Raw genomic sequence first — 22,135 nt, 5'->3', positions numbered from 1 at the left:
CCCATAATGCCATATCAATTCAAGACTAGCCCCGCACACCCAATATGTCTCTGGCCGGACGATTACATAATTTAGTCGTCCGTACCTAAAATTTTCAACACAAATCACACTAGACACAGGAGGGTGGGATGGGAGAATGGTGTGGTATGTACAAAAGATCATGTGAATTGGACGACTACACTTAAAAATTTCTTCTTATGAAAAACAAATTTCTAAACACGAGCATGTTGTCATAGCGTCAATGATGCCATATTGTATGAAAAGAATTTTACAATTAACAGAAAACACCATGATGTCATAGAAGTCTTTCTATAACACAAAAAAAAAAAAAGTCTTTCCGCATATGGTAAGGGTGGTTTGGTCATTGTGTACGGCTAATCTCCCCTATATTTTGACCGCTGCTGTATTTTGGTGACCAATTGTAGGCCGCGTTGTTCTCAATGACCTTTCCTCTCTTATTTTCAAGAAAATAGAATCAGGAGAGTTTCTTCTCGTCTAGCTCCTCGCAAATTAAACAATTAAATAAATTAATACAGTAAATGCTCTCTCCTGTCTTTTTCTCTTCTTTTTGTTTCTTTTATAATAATAAATGCTATTTCTTGTGATGGTGGGAAAATGTTAGGATATTGGATCCACGGTTATATACTCATTCAGATCGTGAGAATATTCTGTTATATTGCTGTGAAATTTCAACGGTGACCTGCACCGGGCTTATCATGTCATAAATTACTACGGTCTTTAGTAACAGAAAATCTCACTAAAATAAAAATAAACGGTAGAATTGTTTGAAATTCGAAGTTAAGCGTGACCGACAGGCGACAACCGATATCCATATCACTGCAAAATAAGAATAATGGGCCCATTATCATATATACGACTTCGACTCTAATTTAATCAAACATCAACATTGTATATTCCTAAAAATATTACATTAGTTGAACTAATCCTAACTGATGTTTGGTTCTTGTAGTATGCTTCGACTGTACCCATCGAGGGACCATCTCATTCTCTACCACATTGACGATGCCAGTTGCTGCCCAGCCACAAGAATTTGATATGCATGCGTACGTAACAGATCTTCTCAGCTTTTGTTTTACCTACTTTTTCTTTACTCGCTACTCTTTTACCAAATGATCGTGTGATTCTAATTTCTGTTTGTTATCGCCTTTCGATATCATATGAGGTCACCCACCTCAAAACACTAATCTTCTTACTTACTTTCTTACTTTAATTTCTTCACTTCTATGTATATCATGTGTATTCCACAAGCATGCAAAATTAAAATTTTAATTATACTAACAATGGAAGAGAAATAGTGGGATTTTAATTAATTAAAATGGACTGTTACTATGGCTACTTTATAGTCTTTTTTTCCCGCTGACGTTATATTTTCACCCACCATAAAAAGTTTTAAAAACTAAACACTCTCTTCCCGTCCACTTGTAATCCTATAATATCCCTAACAGTTTTAAGTTCTAAATAAAACAAATATAAATAAAGAATGATTGTAACTTGGAGATTTTAGAAAAGTGGAATAACCACAAACGTCCCCGCTAACCCAGCCGAAAACAAACCACAACCAAGCACCACATGTGACAGCTTTAGCTCCTTTTCTTTTTATGGCTGGGAAAGTTACCTTCCTTTTTTTTTTTTCCCTCCTTTCTCTATTCCTCTCTATCTCTTTCTTTCTCCCCCTACCAGATATAAATTTAAGATTTGTATTCATACTTATTCCCAAAGTATGGGTTGAAAAGTAGGGAGAAAAGAAGAGATAAAATTTGGATGAGTGGGGTGGACGGAAGATATAGAACTCGTGCTTTCATTATGGATTAACTAGCACGAGTATTGGGGGTGAAAGAAAAAAGATTATGGGGTGTGGTATATGAACACTTTTAAAATTTTATTTTTAAGTGCAAGCGAAGTACACGTGGCATAAGAAGAGTTGAGAAAGTTGAAATGAAAAAATTGCTAGTATTTCGCAACTTAAATTTACTACATTTTATAATCACATTCGTATCATTTTTTCTCACTATAGCTCAATAATATAAGTATATCTTACATTTATTAAAGAGTTGTTAGAGAAGTAATACAAATGTGATAAATGTAACATTTTAAATTGTAAATAGAGTGATCTCAGTGGTGGACTTTAGAAATTCAAGTGAGAAGGAGCACCTAAGAAACTCAAATTCCGTTTCTTTAGGACAAATGACAAGAACAAAACTTTCAGTATTCCCTAATTTTGTAACACATTCATACTAACAACAAAAATCTTAAGAGGAGTTTTGACATCATGATGAAAAAAAAAAAAAAGTACATGGGTCACTTTATTATCTTTTACGTAATGTTATAATATGTGTTGAAGTTTTATATAATAACAAAAAAATTGTTTCAGAGGAAGTACTTCCCCTCGTTCCTCTTACAAGGATTTGGATGGAGAGGATCCTCCTGATCTATCATCATGGGCAGTTGAATTTTTATCCAACGGTTATAAACAGGGAGGTCCTTTTAAAGTTATAATAATTATAGCCGTTGGATAAAAATTCAACGGCCCACGATGATGGATTAGGAGGATCCTCTCCATTAGCTCAGGAGAGGATCCAAATCCCTCTTACAAACCAATCACAATTCCACAGGTGTGTGTATAATATTGTGTATAAGCTCTCATCTAGTACAACGGTTTAATAGTATTCTTCTTCACTTGTAAGTGAGAGGTTTTAGATTCGATTATCGTCCAAGGTAAATTTAAATCATATTATTGTTAGCCCATTGTGAGAATAAGTTCATCCCTCCCTTTTAGTGTAGATAATATTGTTTGTTAAAAAAAAAAAAAAATGGGTATAAGCTAAAAGCCGTACGTTTATGCAAATGTCCCCGTCTTGTTATTCATTTGTAATTAAGAACGACTTCTTTAACGGTAAGGAGCCAACTAGTACAAAGAAACAAAAATATCATTTTAGTAAAGTCATGAACAAAATACCAAAACTTCATGCTTAAGGCCATCTCTAATGGGGAGGACTAAAAGTTCAAAATCCAAAAAATGCTTTGATTTGCTCAAAAATTTATCTCCAATCGATGGTTGGGCTATAGTTTTGTGAAGCCTACCAGAGCATTATTTGGCCAAATGAGCATTAGACTACTCAAATGTAGCCCTCCATCTTAACCCCTTTTTGAAGCTCAGCTCCTCAGTTGCATTAATTGATTCAAATTTAACAGTTAAATTTGAAAACATCCAAATATTTTAATTAAATTAACCAATAAATTTAATGTGACATCCCGTCCCGAAAATATCGGAAATGTGCTTAGGAAATGACCTTTTTACCCCTAGTTGGTTTTCGTATTATTGTTTTTGGTTACTTTGTGTGGTGTTGGCAAGCTTTGGGCCACACACACACACCTGCACATACACTGTCTCTCTTCACCCTCTCTCTGTCTCTGTCCCGTGTCTCTCTCTCTTTCCCTTTCTTCTTCTTCTTCTTCCAAAAACGTACGGACCAACACACATACCCCTCAAACTGTGGTGGATCGAGGAAACCAAGGACACATTTGAGCTCGTGAGGTCGAGGGGAACACAACCGTAGCATTTTCAGGTGAGAAACACATAGTTTTCACGTCGATTCGACGATGTCCGTTTTGAGTACTGTTCATGCAAAAGTTATACATTAAGTTTTTGGGTTTTCTGAGCTCGTAGTTGTGTTTGTGAGGTTCCCAGGAGCCTCGAAGTACTTCGTTGGATGAATTTGGACGTCGGGACCGTCCTGCTCGAAGTTGGCCGGTTTTGGAGAATTTGCACAGGTATAATCTCTTAGTTTTAGCCCTTAAAACTTGTTGGGACATGTTCTACTAGTCTAGGGCTTTCTTTTGGTCCAAGAATCACGAAAAACGGTCGAGAAACGAGCGAGAAAACCCTAGTTGCAGGTTTTCCCAGTTTCCGGCGCCGGTGACGTCGCCGGCGTTCGAATGAAGAAGGCGACGGAATATTCCATCAATTCTGACGGAATATTCCTAACGCCGTTAACGGATCCGGTTAGTTTTAACGGAATATTCTGTCAGTTTAACGGAATATTCCTGACGGCGTCTGTTGACACTGTCAGTGTGCCTGGCACGTGGCCGCGCGTGGGGGGCGCGTAGGTCCGTGCCTGTGCTGGCGCGTGGGGGCGCGTGCGGGGTCCAAAATTTTTTCTAAAAATATGGTTGTGATCCTGAGGTTGTGTAGAGCACGTGGGTATATTCATTTGTCCATTTTGAGCAATGTATGAGAAGTTATTACGAGAAACGGGTTATGTGCTTTAAAGTTAACGTTTTTATAGTTGTTTCGCATTTAGGTGACACGTACCCAGAGGACGAGCGTGCACACGCGAGACAGGGGGGCTACGACCCTTCTACATACCAGTGAGTGGGCTTTTGTTTTCCGTATATACCTATATACATCTATATTCCCAGAAATTGAAAAAAAAAAGGGTTATTTGCCTTATGCCATGCATGTTATTGTTATCGTTTATGCATCGTTGCATGCATTAGTAGTGGCATACATATATATGCATATTGGGTGCTGTGGACGCACAGGTAAGTGCCAGGTAAGTGGTAAGCATATTTACTTTCAGCAGTAGTTTGAGAGACTTAGAGAGCTCATAACCTGCACCCCCGGTGTTAGTGCTCCCGCCCAGAGTAGGGCACAGTCCTTCACGTGATGTTCACCTCCCGCACCACACGCTCAGCTTGGATCCAAGTTAGGTGCATAGGCCTGTCGTACAGACCACATTAGGTGGTTCCGACTCGTAGGTGACCCGCGATTATTCGCACAGCCTTCACGTGATCGTAGCACTAGAGCGTATATATGTATTACACCCAGGCCTGTCGTACAGACCACCTAGAGTGGTTCCGACTCGTGGGCAGGTTCAGTTGTTGAGTTTGAGATTGAGCTCTATATGCAGCCGTACAGGTCACGTTAGGTGACTCCGGCTGCCAGATGTTATGTTATTGATATGATTCATACCTGAGCACATACATTTCATTACGAGGTTTTGACATGGCATATCTTGAGCATGATTGGCATACCCTTGAGCATGTTGGGCATATCTATACATACGTACATATGTTTATTTCCTGGGAAGTATACAGGTTTTACGGTGAGGGGTTAGAATGTATTTTATGAAATGGTTTTCAAAGAGCTTTGTTTTTGCCCACTCACGCTTTTGTTTTGCGCCCCTCCAGGTTCTAGTTGCTTACCCGTTGCGGTGGTTTCCCTTGAGAGCTTTTCGGCGTTCTGACAGACACTCCACATTGTAGGGTCGCCTTCGGGCGTACTACTGTTGTCGTTTTATTTGGACTGCTATAGACCTGCTCTGAATTTGTATCGCACTAACTAGCACTTATTCTAGTACTTGTATGCTAGTTTTTAATTATTCGTACCTTTATATTACTACTTACTAGCTTCCGCACGTGCACATGGCTACGTCACCTTTGAGTGACGGCCAGCACGCTCCGATCTCGGTCGGGGTGTGTCATTTAAAGTATAAACTTAAAACTAATCAATTATTAAGGACGCTAGGTTTAGCTCATTCGGTTGAAGATGATATATGAATATGACATGACCCTGGTCATTTAATTTTTTTTTTATTTTGGAGAGCTTTAATTTTGAATGGAATGATATTTAGCCATTTTAATTGGAGATGGACTAATTTTTTACAGCAGGAACACTATTAATCCGAATTACCATGTAAAAAACAAGTAGACAAAAAGTCATCCACCGTTCATATATCTTTTCCTCTTGGATTTGAACGAAAGAAAGGGAACCAGATCTCTTAAGAGGTTGAACTTTCTGAGCAAAAGATTTGGTCCGTTAAAATTTAATCTAACAGCTACAAATAGGAGAATCCTCTAAAAGTCATAATAATTGCAGCCGTTAGATCAAATTTCAACGGTCTAAATCTTTTGTTCAAGAGGCTCAGCTTCCTAAACTCGGAAGAGATCCGGTTCCGAAAGAAAGGAAGGTGGCCAGCCAGATAAAGTTTCAACGCCTTCTAGAAAGAAGGGAAGGAAGGAGAGCTGGCAATGGCGATGGCAAGGGAGAAGAATACCTAGTTTTCAACAGCCACTTGTGCATGGGGTCCTTTTGTCTACATTGTCTTGACAAATACAAAAATAATTCAATTATATCAATAAACAAACAAATGGATGAATCCAAGGCGGCGTGAATGGCTTGATTGAGAGAGCATTCTTGCTGAGAATCTCTATGATCTTTAAATCACATTTGTTCATAATATATTGTACGGTTATAAATCATTGTAAATTTTTTTATTTAAAATTAAATATAAACAGTACCTGATGAAAACTGGCTGCGCGATGTACGATAAACATATATGATTTAGATCCTCACAAATTTTTTTCATTTGTTCATAATATACACTTCACTCGGCTTGATTAATTAACACATCTTAATCAAATTATTTGTGGGCCCTAATCCTTCCTTCTTATCCCTTAGGAAAATAAGTTCATTTCCAATTGACTCGGTCAAATGACCATATGCCAAAATATAACTTATTTTAACACGAAAATCGTTTCTAACAAAAAATTAAGCCAAAAAACTTGGAAACTCTATCCAACTATAAATAAGACACCAGGCCAGCGTGCTGGTCAAAATGAACCAGCCAGCCACCCCAATGCAGCAGCGCCTTCTGGTCCCATAAACCAGACAAGTTCCATGCTTAATCACATGTCGATTGAAAGAAACGATATTGCAGCAGAATCTCTTCTCAAGTGATGCATCAACTTAATTAATTAAAGCATCTTTACCAAAAAGCTAATTACTTATCTCTTCTTTTCGTACACAAAATAAACATTTTAATTGCATATTTTGCAAGTAATCCCATTCCCGGTATTGACTATTAAAATTTCATAATAATATTTATATATTTTTCTTATATTATATACTATTTTTATTATATTATCTTATGTACCTTTGCAAAAAGAATTATACCATGCATGTGGACAGACTAATAATTAAACCTTTATTTGGGCTTAAAAAATAATAATACAACCAGGACATGCAAAAGCCAAAATATCGTTGGGGTTGGTCCAATGGAATGTTGCATATATACGTAATTAAATTTAATTTATTTGATAAACCTAACATTAAACTATTTAGTGACGTTGATTTAGGTACAATTTTTTTTTATGTTTTGGCCTATGATCCTTTAGCTCATTCGGTTGTAAATGGTATAAAATATGGTCTGTCATTGTTCATTAAAAAATAATTTCTTGCAGAGCTATAGAGCTAAACATGATCATTTGGCCCCCCTTTCGATTGGAGATTGCCTAAGATTCGTCCAGTTACACTTAGTTGGTGCAGATTTTCCCTGCAACTTGCTTTGTTTTCAAGTTGCAAGTGGTAGCCCTAACGTTCCCCATTCAAATATGGCATGCATGCACGGGTTTTAGGGGCAGAGACTGTTTGACAGTGTTAAGAAACGAAGAAAAATTATATGTGCTTATAGATAATTAGACTATTTTTCATGTTGTCAATTTATTTATGGTGAAGCCTCAACTTCTTTAAGAACGTCATATTTAAAAAAAAAATACATGTTAATTAAAAATGTGATTGCCACTCTAAATATATTTTCTCTCGTACAGTTTTATCTGTTTGTATTTGTAATGCAAAATAATATGGAAAGTATTATTGGCACTCTAAAAATCTCATTCTACACTCCTCCTTACAAGTGTATTTTTCTTTCCAAATATAGAAAGTCTGGAATGTAGAATGATATTTTTGAAATGACAATAACAATTCTCAATAATATTTAGTATTTAGAATATATAACTGGTATGAAACAGTGTTTGCATTCACATGCATGCATGGTTTAAGTCCCCGCAAGTCCAAATCTCTAGATATAGTCAGATCCACGTTTTTCGTACTGTTAAATACTGCTAAATAAATAATTAATTTTTTTAACTCAAATAATTAAATTATTATTTATTTAGGTGGAAGTATCCACATTTTTTTTGGGGGTAAAAATATGTTGTTAAAAGACTGAAAAAGTTAGGTAATGCATGGCCGTCAAAGTTGAGTCCTAGGCCGTTCCGAATGACGATGTTTGACAGTCACACCCTAAATTTAGCTTGGTCCCAATCCGACGACTCTGCTATCTATAGTTTGGGGGGGACTTAGTCTTTGTTATCAAGCGTTCACGTACTCGTTCGTGTTCAACATTAGTTAACCATCACCATGCTAATCATGCTGTACAGACAAATATTGCTTTTTTGAGAGGGGAATTAACTTGCATGTTTTATTTATTTATTAAAAAAAAAAAAACTTAAAATACTAATTTTTTTAATACATGCAATATTTATACCTCAAACTATACTCAAAGGAGTGGGAGAATTTGGACGTGGAACACCTTGTGTTGGACTTGTTCCCCCATACCATCCCAATGTGATTAAGATCAATCTGAATTCCAGACTTTTCAAGCTCTGGCTCGATTAAATGCATTAGAGGCGACAAAGGCATGAAGGGAGGCTTGAAAAACTGTTGGAATGGTCTGTGTTGGGATGCAAAGACGATGGTTTTTAGATTCGGCAAACATGAGATGTGTCCCACACTTGAAGAAGTTCATCGAATTTTGGAAATTATTTCTAATTAAAATTTATAATGCGTGTTCATTTTGATTATAGTTAATCCTATAATTATACAAGAGTTCGAAGTAAAAGCATTTAGAAAAAATAAGTCAAACTTTTTAAGTTATGACACAAAATAAAATAAAGTCACTTTCACAATTTACAAATTTGTAGTGTCAAATTCTCAAACATTGCTATCTTACTCGTGTATGACATAACAAATTCTACACGTTTATTATTAACGCTTGAAAAATTCTTATGTAAATATTCATGTCAAATATAGTTAATCCAAATCCAATATATTCATTCATGTAATGTACAATCGAGTCGCTTTTATTTTACAATTTGTACAAGGAAGAATGCAAATGGACAATCTTCAACACGATTAGTGTATTCCCCACACCCCCTTTCCGTATCAGTGACAGATCTTTTTTACATCTTCTGCAAGAATGTTGAATAAAAATTCAGGGACAATACCCTTCTGAACGAGTAGGACACAACTGCAAGTGTAGCCTTATTAATCCGACTAAATAAAGCATCACGTGCTACTCTTAAATATTATTCACTCACCATAATTGAAACTGTAATGGATTTATCGCTTAATATAGAAAGAACCAGGTCATCATGTAATAATTCAGTTATGTTATAATAATTAATATAATTCAAGCTGATACATAAATAATACTAAAAATCAGTTTTAAATGATTCAATACCTGTTAGTGGGTCACATGTCATATATGATTTATATATCCAACTACAGAGAATCTATAATTTCTTATTGGCCTCGTTACACACACATGATACGGTTTTAATTTGCATGTGTGTAATCTCGCATCGCAAAGCCGACAATCTTCACCATCAAAAGTATCGCACAAACCACTTGTTGGCTACCTAACTATCTTCAATCAAACCAATGCAAAACGATCAGCCTCTATATCATAAAATATTTGTAAACGAAAAGATGTTTTAGAGCATTTCCACCGGTTAGTAAAGGGTAAAGGTAATTGATGGGTAAGGGCAATGAAATTACACTTTATTTTAGTACAACAATATATTTTACGCCAAGGGAGGGGGATTTCAGCTACACACAATGAATAACCTAATTTGGTATCGAATTCGTTATCTACAAGATTCAAACCTATGATCTCTCACTTATAAGTGAAGATGAATACCATCAGACCGTAGTATTGAGTGATATGAAATTGCACTTACTATCACTCTAAACAGTAATTGTCTTTGTTCAAGTCCATTTGTTTGGAAGGAGAAAGGGCAAGGACAAAGCGAATACTTCTCAAAAATGTATATTTTTTTATGTTTGTACCTTGTGTACTTAGTAAGTTTGTTCTGTGAAGAAGATGGTTGAACTTTTTAAGTTTCTCAAGTGTACCTAATTTTAAGTGCGTTGTTAAAAAACATTTGTATTTTTTTAAAATTTTTTGGTATTTTTTTATATTCTTTTTGTATTTTCAATTTTTTTAACATTGAAAATCCAACAGTCTAGATGAAGGGACTGTTGGAAATCCAACGGTCTGCAAGCATTACAATTGTGCTGTCATATGGGTGGGCTGTCACATGGGTGGGGCCCTCCCTCACCCCTGTGCTGATTGAAAAGGCCGCAAGCTCATGTAATTGTTGCAAGGGCACAAGCCCTCGCCCCCATTGGCCTCTCCAATTTTAGACCCGTGGAGGAGGGTTTTTTGGGTTGGAGGCAGTTTAACCCCAATAGCAAGAGCAATAAAGAGACTGGTGGAGATGCTCTTATACAGCCATACTTAACCATGTACATTAATGCTAAAGCTAAGCGACCCACTTAATTATTGTCAAATGATAATTACAGCAATGGTGATCAGTATCGATATTTTCTACCTATTTCGGGTTTTGAACCAAATGACAAGTGAAGTTAAACTAACTCTTAGCCTCGTTTAGTATAGAGATTGTATTGAAATAGATAATTCTCTAAATTCAAGGCATTTTGAAAGTAAAGGAGAACAATTTTTCTTTTGAAGAGGATTAAAAAAGGATTAGACATGAAGTAAACTTGTCCCTTCTAATTCTCCCATTTTGGAGAGGATGAGTAATTCATCTCCTACCTCAAACTTTACCACAAAATTGTCATTTCTTCTTTCGGCGTAACTTAAATATAATGAAATATCAATCCCAAATCAGATCCTCAATAGCAAACCATCCCTTAACTTAAAATCGTGTTTTTAAGGTTCATTTCTTAGTAAAATATGACAATAATACGCAAAACATGATTGTTAGTCCAAGTTTCAACTAAATTTTTTTTATTCGTTCTCGAAATTAGAGTACTTGTTTGAATTATAAATTTACATTCATGTTAGGTGTTGACAATGTGGTAATGAACAGACACATGAGAAAGGGATATACTAAGAAACTCTTACAGATCAATAAGCAATATTCAATATTATTAATCTAAAAGTACACTTAATGTGATAGCCCGTCCCAAAATTTTCATACCGTAGGTGTGAAGTGACGATTTTGCCCTTGGTAGTTATTTGTCAATTTGGGGTGGTTATTTTATTGTTTGGCTGGTTGCATCTGGACCACACACACACCCTCATCCCCATCATCCTCTCCCGTGTACCACCCTCTGTCTCAAACACACACACACACACTCTCTCTCTCTCCTCCTCAATTGTACGGACGAACTTCAAAACCAACCTTTCACGCACGGATCGACGTCTAGAAGGTAAGATTCGAACTCCTTGCAAGTTCCTAAGTTCATTTATACCATTTGTGAGACTTGAAACCTTCGAAAACCTCGAGAATCCTATCCTCATATTTCATTCACTGTTCATGCACACATGATCGTGAAGTTTTTAGGTGTTTTTAAGGTCATAGGGAGCTTTAGAACACTCTCACAAAGCTCGGGGAAGAAAGTTGAAGTGTTTTGGACGTCGGGAAGCCCAGTTTCAGTGAGTTGCAGGTTTGGCCGGAATATCATGGGTTTTTCCGACGAGATTCCGTTGGTTTTGGGTCCCCAAAGTGGCAAGGTTTTGTTCTACTCTTCGTAAACTTCATTTGCGGTATATTCTATTTTTTGGACGGAATATTCCCTAACGCCGTTAGGGTTACCACACATGTGATAGGCACGTGCCCGTGCATGGCCGGCGCGTGGCGACAAGTGGGTGGTAGGAAAATTATTTTAAAAATATGGGGATGTTCGTGAGGTTGAGTAGATCACGTTGGTATATTCACACACCCCATTTGAGCATTGTATGAGAAGTTATTACCTAGTTTTGGTTATGTGCTTTAAATTGACGTTTTTATAGTTGTTTCGCATATAGGTGAGACCTATCATGAGGACAAGCGCAGTCACTCGAGGCAAAGGGGTTACGACCTTTCCATATATCAGTGAGTGGGCTTTTGGTTTTCCGTATGTACCTATATACTTGTGGTTTTTCCCAGAAAATGATATGGAATGTTTATATGTTTTAAATGTCATGCATAGTGTTTGCCTATTTATTTATGCATTAGTAGTTGCATATATGTATGTTTAGTGTTGTGGACGCACATGTAAGTGCCAGGTAAGTTTATGGTTTATGATTGTGAATTAGTGGTTATGTGAGATGCATAGAGAGCTCATGACCTGCACCCCCGGTGTTTATGCTCTCGCCCAGAGTAGGGCACAGTCCTTCACATGATGTTCACCTCCCGCACCACACGGTCATCTTGGATCCTAGTTAGGTGCACAGTCCTGTCGTACAGACCACTATAGGTGGTTCCGACTCGTAGGTGACCCTCAATTATTCGTCTAGTCTTCACGTGATCGTAGCACTTAAGCGTATTTATTTACACCCAATCTTGTCGTACATATCACTTTAGGTGGTTTCGACTCGTGTGCATGTATAGTTAGTGAGTTGGGATTTGAGCTCTAGATTCAGTCGTACAGGTCACGTTAGGTGACTCCGGCTGACATGTTACTTGCATTGATTGACATTACCTGGGTTACTTACATTTTATGTGAAGGCATTCGACATGGCATATTTTTTAACATGTTTTCGATATATGTGTATATTCTATTTTCTGGGAAACTGTTAGAATGATAATAAAATGATTTTGAAAAGCTTTGTCTTTGCCCACTCACACTTTCTATTTTGCGCCCCTCGAGGTTCTAGTTAGAAGCAGCTTTGGTGGTTCACGAGGACTTGACGGTGGTTCTGACAGAACATCACAAATGTAGGATCACCTTTGGGTGTTGTGTAATTAGTATTCTTCTTTTGGACTGCACTTCGGTTTTCTGTGCTCTGATTATGTTTATCACACTTAGTCTTACATTAGTGTGTTACCTTAACTAGTTTATTTAGTAGTTTGGTTTTTATTTATTCGTACTTTTATTATTTATCTTTTGCTTCCGCAATGTGCATATGGCTACGTCACCTTCACGTGATGACCAACAAGCCTTGATTTCGGTCGGGGTGTGTCACTTAAACTCTAAAATATATTGTGCTTAAGTAGATAACTTAGAGCCCTATAGAGTACTTAATTTCTAATTAATCATTTACAGAAAATAAAATAAATAACATAATTTTTATACAGTAAAACCTTTCTATTGTGATACGATCTATAAAGGAATAATCTTTATGTAATAATAAAAAATTCCTGTTCAAATGTAGATCAATTACATGCTTAATAAAGGAAGAATAAACTTTACATTATAATAAGTTATAATTGTTATAAGTCCCGCCTTAAGAAAACTTGCCTTTGCATAGTAATTAATAATCATCAATAAATAAATAAATAATGCAAAGTCACATATTGATTGAAAATTGCATTGGTTGTATTGTATGTATTTATAAAATTCACTTAGGGTTATTGCACTAATAGCTACTAATATGTGCACAATTTTCAATCGGTCCCTATAGGGATATTGGACTTGTGATGGACTTCCATTTTCAGCGCAAAGCAGCCGAATATTTTGATGGTTTTCAATTGTTGGCTAATGAACAATATTTGGAGAGGGTGGTCGTAGATCAGAGAGAGGGATAGTATAGTTTTTGGTATGTTGCTACCCAATATTGGAACCCATGCCTCAATAGTCATTTCACGGTAGTGAAATATTTTTTTTTCAAATTAAAATTTTGATCAGGGGTATATATATCCAATAGATTGGGGAGTGACAATATAGATGAGAAATCCATACGAAATAGTGAAGCCCCTTCTCATTCCAAAAGGAAAAGTTCCCCTAGTCTTCTCATTCATTATTTATCCTTCTAAAATTCGACTTTACTATTGTTACTTGCACCAATACATAGTTTATATTTTCTATTTTTCATTAAGACGAGCACACATGTCCTAAAAGCAACATATAGAAAAGCCAAAACAGGATACGTCATACGTGTGCAATTGAGCTAGAACTACTCCATACGACATGGGGTCTATATGAGTTTCATTGGGGAAGCTAGCATTTTTCAATCCTCCTGAAATCAAGCAATACTTTCTTCAAAAATTCTAACCCTAACGAGACGCATGCAGCTCGATCTATCTCTCCAGTACAAATTCATCTTTCTTCACGAAGTAAGAGTTAAGGTACGCACCTAGTTTTTTCGTTCTAAACCCTATATGCATATATATAGCTAACCTATGCAACTCTTTGCTTTTTGGAATTTTTGAAGCTTTTTGATGACTTGTTGATTGTCAGAGGGCCGGCTGTTGGCAAACACCAAGCTAGCTGATGCATGCATGCATGCCTAGTTTCTTTGATACTCACTTTTTTTGGGGCCGGCCGATTATAGCATTTTCAAGCTTTTAGGAAATTTCCACTCCAACGGTTATTTGATAGTTTTATCAGCAGATCGATTGCTAATCCTCAGTTCTCAGAACTTGGTTTGTATACAACACATTCTCACTTGAACTCTTTTATGTTCTGATTAGATGCATGCATGCATGCCCATAATTAACTCTTTACGTTCTGATCAGATGTATGTTGGACGTTGGATCATAATCCAATGACTATTAGGTCTACACAGTTAATTTAAGGATTGCTTAGAATATAAATAAGATTAAAATTTAGTTAATAGCCATAGCTTGTACCCCAAGTAAAGTTAATCTATTCCGGATTTCCTTGGAGAATAAGGACTCCTAATTCTATCCTATTTGGGATGAGATTTGGTGTATCAATTATCCTTGGACTGCAAGGAATCCTAATAACATTATTATGGGAAGATTCATTAGGGTTAAGTCCATATAAATACAAGGGTAAGGTCTCTGCTCACAACACTTAGAAACTCATATGAATGCCCTATTAGTTCGAGTTTAAAGGAGTGTTGGGTGTGCAAAAGGCTTTGGTCAACTAACATATTATTCTGCGAGATTCCAATATGATTTCCACTGTAGGAGAAGTCCGTTCATGGTTTAGCCTATTTCACACGGTTCTGTCAAGATTATTTGTCTTTACATTCCATGGATTCTTTCAAGTTAGTGTTTTTAATTGTTTATGAAATATATAAAGTCTAACAATGCATGCATGCCCATAATTAGATCTGCGACGTTTCCAGAATTACCATGCATATTGCCCTAACAAGGTCTAACACAATGGTATGTCACAATCACGGACATTGTTTTATTCCACATTTAAGTCTTCTTCATTTGCATCCTTCGAAATCTTTAATCTACGTGCTGTAATACTTCTATTGCTCGATTTGTATAGAAAATTTAAGAGTATTAAGAATTGTAATATAATATTAGGTTTTAAAGTTTTAAAATTAGTAAAACAAAATTTCTTGGATGACTTATCACGGGCTACACATTGTCTTGTATTAAATGTGGTATATTTTTGTTAATTTCACAAATAAATTAGGTCGAGACAGTGAAGCCAACAAAGTCCACAAGTCACGGATAAGGTAACACCTTATGCAGATATTTTGTATGAAAAGTTGGCCGACTGATTCCTTTGTTTGATTTCTTTCCAAGGCCCCAATTATTTAATTTTGTGGTCAAACTTGGCGTTAAAATTTAATGGCGACTTCCTATTCCTAACAGAAACAGAAGCTTCCAAGAAATAAGTAAGGGACAAAGAAAAATTAAAGAATAAAACATGAAAGCCGCCAGTATAGAAAAAAACTACAAAAATGTTATTTTATTCCTCTGCTCTATTGTGTACTATAATATGTTCAATATCCTATTAATGTACAATAATCATTAATTTGAGTATGATTAAACTTGCACTATCTAGTTGGGTGAATTGTAAATTAAGGAACCAATATGTATATTTTTTTTAGATTAAGAATGATTGTGATGATTAAGAAACTAACAAAATGGAAAAATTAGTGACTAGAATATTGTGATGATTAAGTGTTGGATAAGAGGAACAAACTAATGGTTCATTTAGATGTGCTTTTAAAATGGTTAAAAGCTCTTTTAGATAAAATGATTTTACTCCAAAAGCTGGGCCTTCTTGCAGGAATGCAGGAAGCACTTCAAGTGCTTTCATTTTTTTTTTTTTTTTTTGCTAAGAATTGATTTCAAAAACCTTTTTACCAAAATCACTTTTAGTTATTAAAAAAAAAAAAAAAACACTTTTAAACGAGCTATAAATCAGGTTGCAGTCTAGTTTAGCGATCATTAATCGAGCATTACTGGTCAGAAAACTCATTAATTTACAAACGTAAATGTATGGCAATCACTTTAATCATACACGGTTTCTCTCTCTATTTGTCTCTGTGAACTCCAATATCCCAGATCCAGAAGCCTCCCCCCCTCCGTTTCAAGTTTTAGCAGTCGCCCTTTACTCTTACTCGGGGTAGGCGGTAGCTCGCTACCCCTCATTTTCCTCCTCCTTCCTTCCATTCCCATCCCACCATGTTCTTGGATCGGCGGGTTGCAATAAAAAATTTGTTTGTATACTCACTGAGCCTCACTCTTTACCCATAAGATACTTTGTTTGTATATATTGCAAGGGTTTGTGAATGGGACTTGGTTTATGTTGTTGGAGATTAGAGTTTTTTGTTGTTTGTTTTTTCAGCCTTCGGGTCCAAGCTTGTGTGGGCCTCCAGTTGTATTTTAGGTTGTAACTCTCATTTTGCTTGAACTTTTTACTTTATCTATAGTTGTTTACCTGGTTCTTTTTGGATCTGTACCAATTCTTAATGTAATAAAAGATATCTTACTTGACAAGAAGAAAAAAAACGTATGGCAGATATCTTACTTGACAAGAAGAAAAAAAACGTATGGCAGTCAATCACTACTAATAGTGAATAACTAGAGCTAATTAAATGACTAAATACCGTATTCAAACTAACAAAGAAGGATAAGTCAATGAAATGAGTGCATTTTTGCTCACTGCTATTTAGTGTGATGTATGATCATCACCTTGTTTATCATTGTTAGATGTGTTTGAATTTTGAGATTTGTGTTTATCCACTGCATGAATCTCAAAATTTAAACTCATCTAACAATGATAAATAGGATGGTGAACATACATCACACTAAATGGTGGTAAACAAAAATGCTCCCTAAATGAAATGGTGAAGGGTCAAACCTTTACTTGAAGGGTTTCACTTTCAATAATTATTGGAGTAGGATAACGGTCCACTTAGGGAAGCCATGTAAAAGACGAGTAAATTTCGTAGAGACTTTTGCACCTCATCAAGTTGCATTGATTGATACCTCTAATTATTCAAACTCTCATGTGGAGGTTGTTAAGTGTTAACTGACTTGAATTTATTTCTTTCATTTTCTATGCACGTCAATACTCATTGATATTAGTTGCATATCGATATTATTAGCCATTGATACGTCTTTTACTCACCACCTCATTGAGTGCAACTAAAATTAATGACGATCGTTCCGATTTTCTTAGAATGCCACTCGTTTACAAAAATAATATCAGCTTTCGATATAGAAATTAAATTGAACTTAGATTGGTTTTAAAGCTATATCATAAATTAAAGGTCTTTAATTACTTTATTTTATGGAAGTCAATATTTAGTTATTATACAAAGTATATTGGTGTATAGATAATTGAGTTTGCTTTTATCTTTTTATTCTCTTCTTTCAACCTCTACTTAGTCGTAACAGCTATGTCCTGTATTTCATATTAGGGAAGGGTTTGAAAAATCGAAAAACCAAACCGAACACCAAATGGAAGCCAAGAAAATCTAATCCAGAAAAAATTGAATTAAATTACAAAAATCAAATCAAAATTGTGACAACCTGTCCCTAATTTTACATTTTATAAATTTTAAAAGCGTGAATTGACGAAAGTGCCCTAGAGGCAAGGATTTTGACTTCCGTTGGCCATTGTTTAGAGAGACGTATGAGTCATTCTTTTGGAGTATTTGCGTAGTAATCATTGCCACAAACGCATAGGCAAAAACCGTTTGCGAGTCCGGATTATAACAATATAGTTATGGACGTTTGAAATTGTTTTACTAAACTATAGGTTTTCAATTAATTAAACTCCCACTATGTGGGAATGAGAACCAATTAGAGGCTTGGTTTCGGCCCAATCAGGTATGTGTTGTCAAAGGGACCAATCAAATCAAAAGAGTAATGGGCCAATAAGAAATTAGGGAGGAAAGAGGGACCAATCAGGAAAGGGAGAGAAAGCTCTTAGCTTTCCCTTTGACCCGTACACCCGCACAACAACCCAGTTCGACCCTGAGTGATTCCTTCACCTCCACCATTTTTTGTAGGCCAACTACACCCATCCATCACCTGCAACCTCTTTCACAAGCTCTCCTCTACCATTTCCGCCCAAGATTGAAGGATTTTAGGTCCTATTTCATGTAGAACTTCACCGATGCACCGGAGGTGCTGGACGACAATTCCTCCATTCTGGTGAGTTGCACCACCTACCACCACCCTTAATCAACTTTCCTTGGACCCAGGAACAAGACCCAACCAGTGGTAGGGGCGTTGGAACACCGAGGAAGGATAATCAAAGAACACCCACCTTAGGGTTTCCGGCAGGTTCAAGCTAAATTAGGACTTTTCCTGGCCAAATTGGACTTGGCCACAAGCGCTGATCGTTCTTGACGCCTCGATATTCATGCTAGGGAGTTGTAGCGTGGACCTCGGGTGAGTTGGTTTTTTCCTTTTTATAGTATATATATGATTGATAGTTTCCACAAATGCTTTTAAATTGATTTATGCATTTTATGCCATGTCTTTTATATATATATATATATATATATATATATATATATATATATATTAAAATACTACGATATGGTTGAATTTTAGATTGCATCATGGCATATCCATATGCATATTACTTGCATATAATTGTTGTGAATGCTTTGAAATGCTAAGGTGAACGTGGGATGCGCAGGTAAGTCTAGGTAAGGTTATGTGGTGGATTGAAATGGTTGAATCAATTTGGCATGCATATGTTCATATAGTGCTCATCATTGCTACACCCCGGTGTTAGTGCTCCTACCCAGGGCCAGGGCACAGCCTTCACGTGTATGTTCACCTCCCGCATCGCACTCTCGCCTTGGATCCAAGTAGGTGTTAGCCTATCATACATATTGTAGTAGGCAATTCCGACTCATAGGTGACTCGCGCATAGCGCCAGTTGTACATGATCGTAGCACTAGAGCGTTTATTATTATACCTAGCAAGTCGTACAGGTCACATTAGGTGACTCCGACTCGTGTGTTAGCATAGTCTGATGAGCGATAGGTGCAGTCGTACAGGTTACATTATGTGACTTCGACTAACATGCTAGTATAGATTACTGAGCACATGATCATATCTATATTATTGTTGAGCTATTCTACTGTGGCATATTTATGGACTTACAATTAGCATGCATTTGATTTTCATACTTATACTTTGTATGATATTTTGGAAACTATACATGTTTTACGGCGAAGGGTTATAATGTTTTCAAAAAGGTTTTTATAAAACTTTATTTTCAGGCCCACTCACCCTTATTTTTCGTCCCTCCAGATTTTAGCTGCTGAACGGTTGTATCGACGAGGATTCTTAGTGAATCTCAGTATTGGTGGCTACTTCTGAGGGTATAATCCTTATCCACTCTACTGTACTTTACTTATGCTCTGATGTCACGTGTGAAATGGGTTCATTCCCGCTCACCAGCGCACTTTTATATTTAGGCACTTTCAGGTTTAAATTTATTCACATTTTCCATATCAATACACTTTATGGCTTCGTCACCTTCCAGGTGTCGGCCAGCACAGCTCGATTCGAAGTTCTAGTGGTCATATCGGGTCGGGGTGTGTCAGAAATCTTTTGGTTCAATTTGGTTTTAGTGGTCTGGAAACCAAACCAAATCGAATTAAATATATATTTATTTTATTTATTTAGTTATTTATTTATTTGTGAAGTCCCATTTCAAGCTAACTTTAGGCCCAAATTGAAAGCCAAACTTCAAGCCAGTTTCTCCTTATTCAATCTTTCTTCTCTCCCACTTCTTTCTTCTTCTTTTTCTCCCTTTTCTTTATTCCCTTTTTTCTCCCCAATGCTATTGATAACTCTGTTAAGGTGAGAAGACAAACCCAAGAAAAGAAAATTCTAGTAAAAGAGAGCAAAATCCACTCTAACCTTCAACAAAAAGGGCTTAATGTCCCTGTTCCTTCCCCTCGCCATGATTAAAATCCCCTTATTGCACATCACTAAATCACATAATTTAGAAACACGATCATGGGTCCTCTTCTTCATCATCTTCAATCTACATCACCATCCCATGTCAGATTAATCTACACAAATGAATGATATAAAAACTTTTGAGGAAGTTTTGCAGCAGATAACAATATTATGGCAATTTCAGCAAAATGCCTATGCTTTCTCTCCACTAATTCATGTTGTTGATAAGGTGCATGTGAACAAGAGATAAGGTGCATAATTTCATGAGTAGCTACATAATCTTTAAAAGCGCTGCTAAAAAATTCACCACCACCTTAGGACTCCAAAATTTTATTTCTAGTTTGAAATAGATTATCGACATAAGCACAAAATTTCACAAATGCACCAAAATTTTCTGACTTATTTATCAGAGGAAACATCCATATTCCATACAAATCGTGTTGCTTCATCTACAAAAGACACATAATATCTGAATCCTTCAATTGACACAACTGGTCAAGGTTTCCAACATTGTTGTTAACCTTAAGAAAAGGAATATCAATCCTATCTAATCTCTCTTGAAAAAGCAATCTACTCATTTTTGGAAGGACGAGAAAATTCTTCTCTAGTTAAAATTCTATCAAATTTTATAAACTTCAGAATCGTACTTATTCATGGACATAATCATGGTGTGCTTTAGGCAATGTCTTTCATGATTAAATGGTCCATAGGAGTTGGCCAAAAAGCCATGTAATCCTTGTTCGGGAGGGAATTCCATTTGTAATGCTTTAGGCATAAGTCTTCGAATAAAGATGATGGCGGAGGCTTATTCAGCTCTTCCATGCCTTTGTTGGCTTCAATGGTTTCTCAGCTTCTTGATAGTCAAGTGGAGATTCAGGTCCTATATCCACATAAAGTGGTTTAGGTCAAGAAACGTCCAGATCAGTGAACTCGAACTTATTACGGTTCGACAATCCACTGAATTGAGGTAACAAGATTGTGATTGGTGCTATGGGAAATAAAATATCCATAAGCATCAAAGTAGAACATTCGGGTTCTAAGACATGGTTTACATGAAAAATTCGAGTTTTCATGGGTGTATTGTTTTATGAAAACTTTGGGTTTCAAAGGCACTAAATTTGAAATCATAGGCTCAAGTTTAGTTATGAACTTCAGGTTCATAAAAAGGAGGCACTTGTAAGAACACATAATACAATATACAACTAAGTGTAGTGGATTTTGGTTGCTTCAAGAATTCAACTATGAGTGTTTCGGGATTACGAAAGGGAGTTAGTGGTCCAAAGAAAAGAAATAAAATATTGAATCGTAATATCTAAAAGTGGGCTTCATGCTAATAATTTTGGATGTCTTATCAAATTAATTGACTGATGGTCACGTTTAATTAATTTAATAGATCGAGACCATGCAGGGTCGATCGTAAAAGCAAAATAATGACTTCGGGCCAAATAATTAAGAAAATATAGCCTAAATGAGGCTTAGTCGTAGGCACCTCAACCTAGTTGGGTGCGGGCTAGAAGCAGAACGAGCCAAAAAATGATTTGGGCAGTGAGGATCATGGCAGCCCAACAAAGAATTGAGGGTTGCTGTCCAGAAAAAGAGAGGCCTGCAGCATGCTGCAAGTTGGGCTCGGGTCATAGCTGCAACAGAGCACAAGCCGACTGATGGAAGGCGGGCCATTCAAGGGATGAAGCCCATCAAGCTTTTGCTGGCTTCTGGTATGGGCTAAGGGCTGCAAGCCTAGCTCGCATAAAATCTACACAGGTTGTATACCTGGTGGTCTTGCACACCTGCAGCAAAGCCCATGGGGCTGCTGTGGCCCAGGGGAAGCAGGCATGAGCTGCTGGCTCGGCTTCGGCTTGGTGGTGGTGAGGCTTCAGACTGCAACTCAGCCACAAAACATCCTCCTTTTTCTTTTTTTTCTTTTTTTTTTCCCGAAAAATCTAAGGTTTGA

The 22,135-nt window shown here is 36.6% G+C and overlaps 1 long non-coding RNA gene across 2 annotated transcripts; it reads left to right on the top strand.

Annotated features, from left to right (window-relative positions):
- Positions 1–11,052: 11,052 nt before the first annotated feature.
- Positions 11,053–12,956, top strand: LOC148698108 (uncharacterized). Of its 2 annotated transcripts, none has more exons than XR_015960332.1 (3): positions 11,053–11,624; positions 11,919–11,985; positions 12,750–12,956. It is a non-coding gene; the product is annotated as an uncharacterized LOC148698108 (long non-coding RNA). The 2 variants fall into 2 exon arrangements; XR_015960333.1 differs by having other exon boundaries at positions 11,904–11,985.
- The last annotated feature ends 9,179 nt before the right edge of the window (positions 12,957–22,135 follow it).

The sequence above is a fragment of the Pyrus communis genome, chromosome 3, assembly GCF_041283825.1.
Source record: "Pyrus communis isolate YQ-2024b chromosome 3, ASM4128382v1, whole genome shotgun sequence".
Taxonomy (NCBI): domain Eukaryota; kingdom Viridiplantae; phylum Streptophyta; class Magnoliopsida; order Rosales; family Rosaceae; genus Pyrus; species Pyrus communis.
The sequence above is the reverse complement of the archived record's forward strand: the minus strand, read 5'-3'. Positions and strand labels throughout refer to the sequence as shown.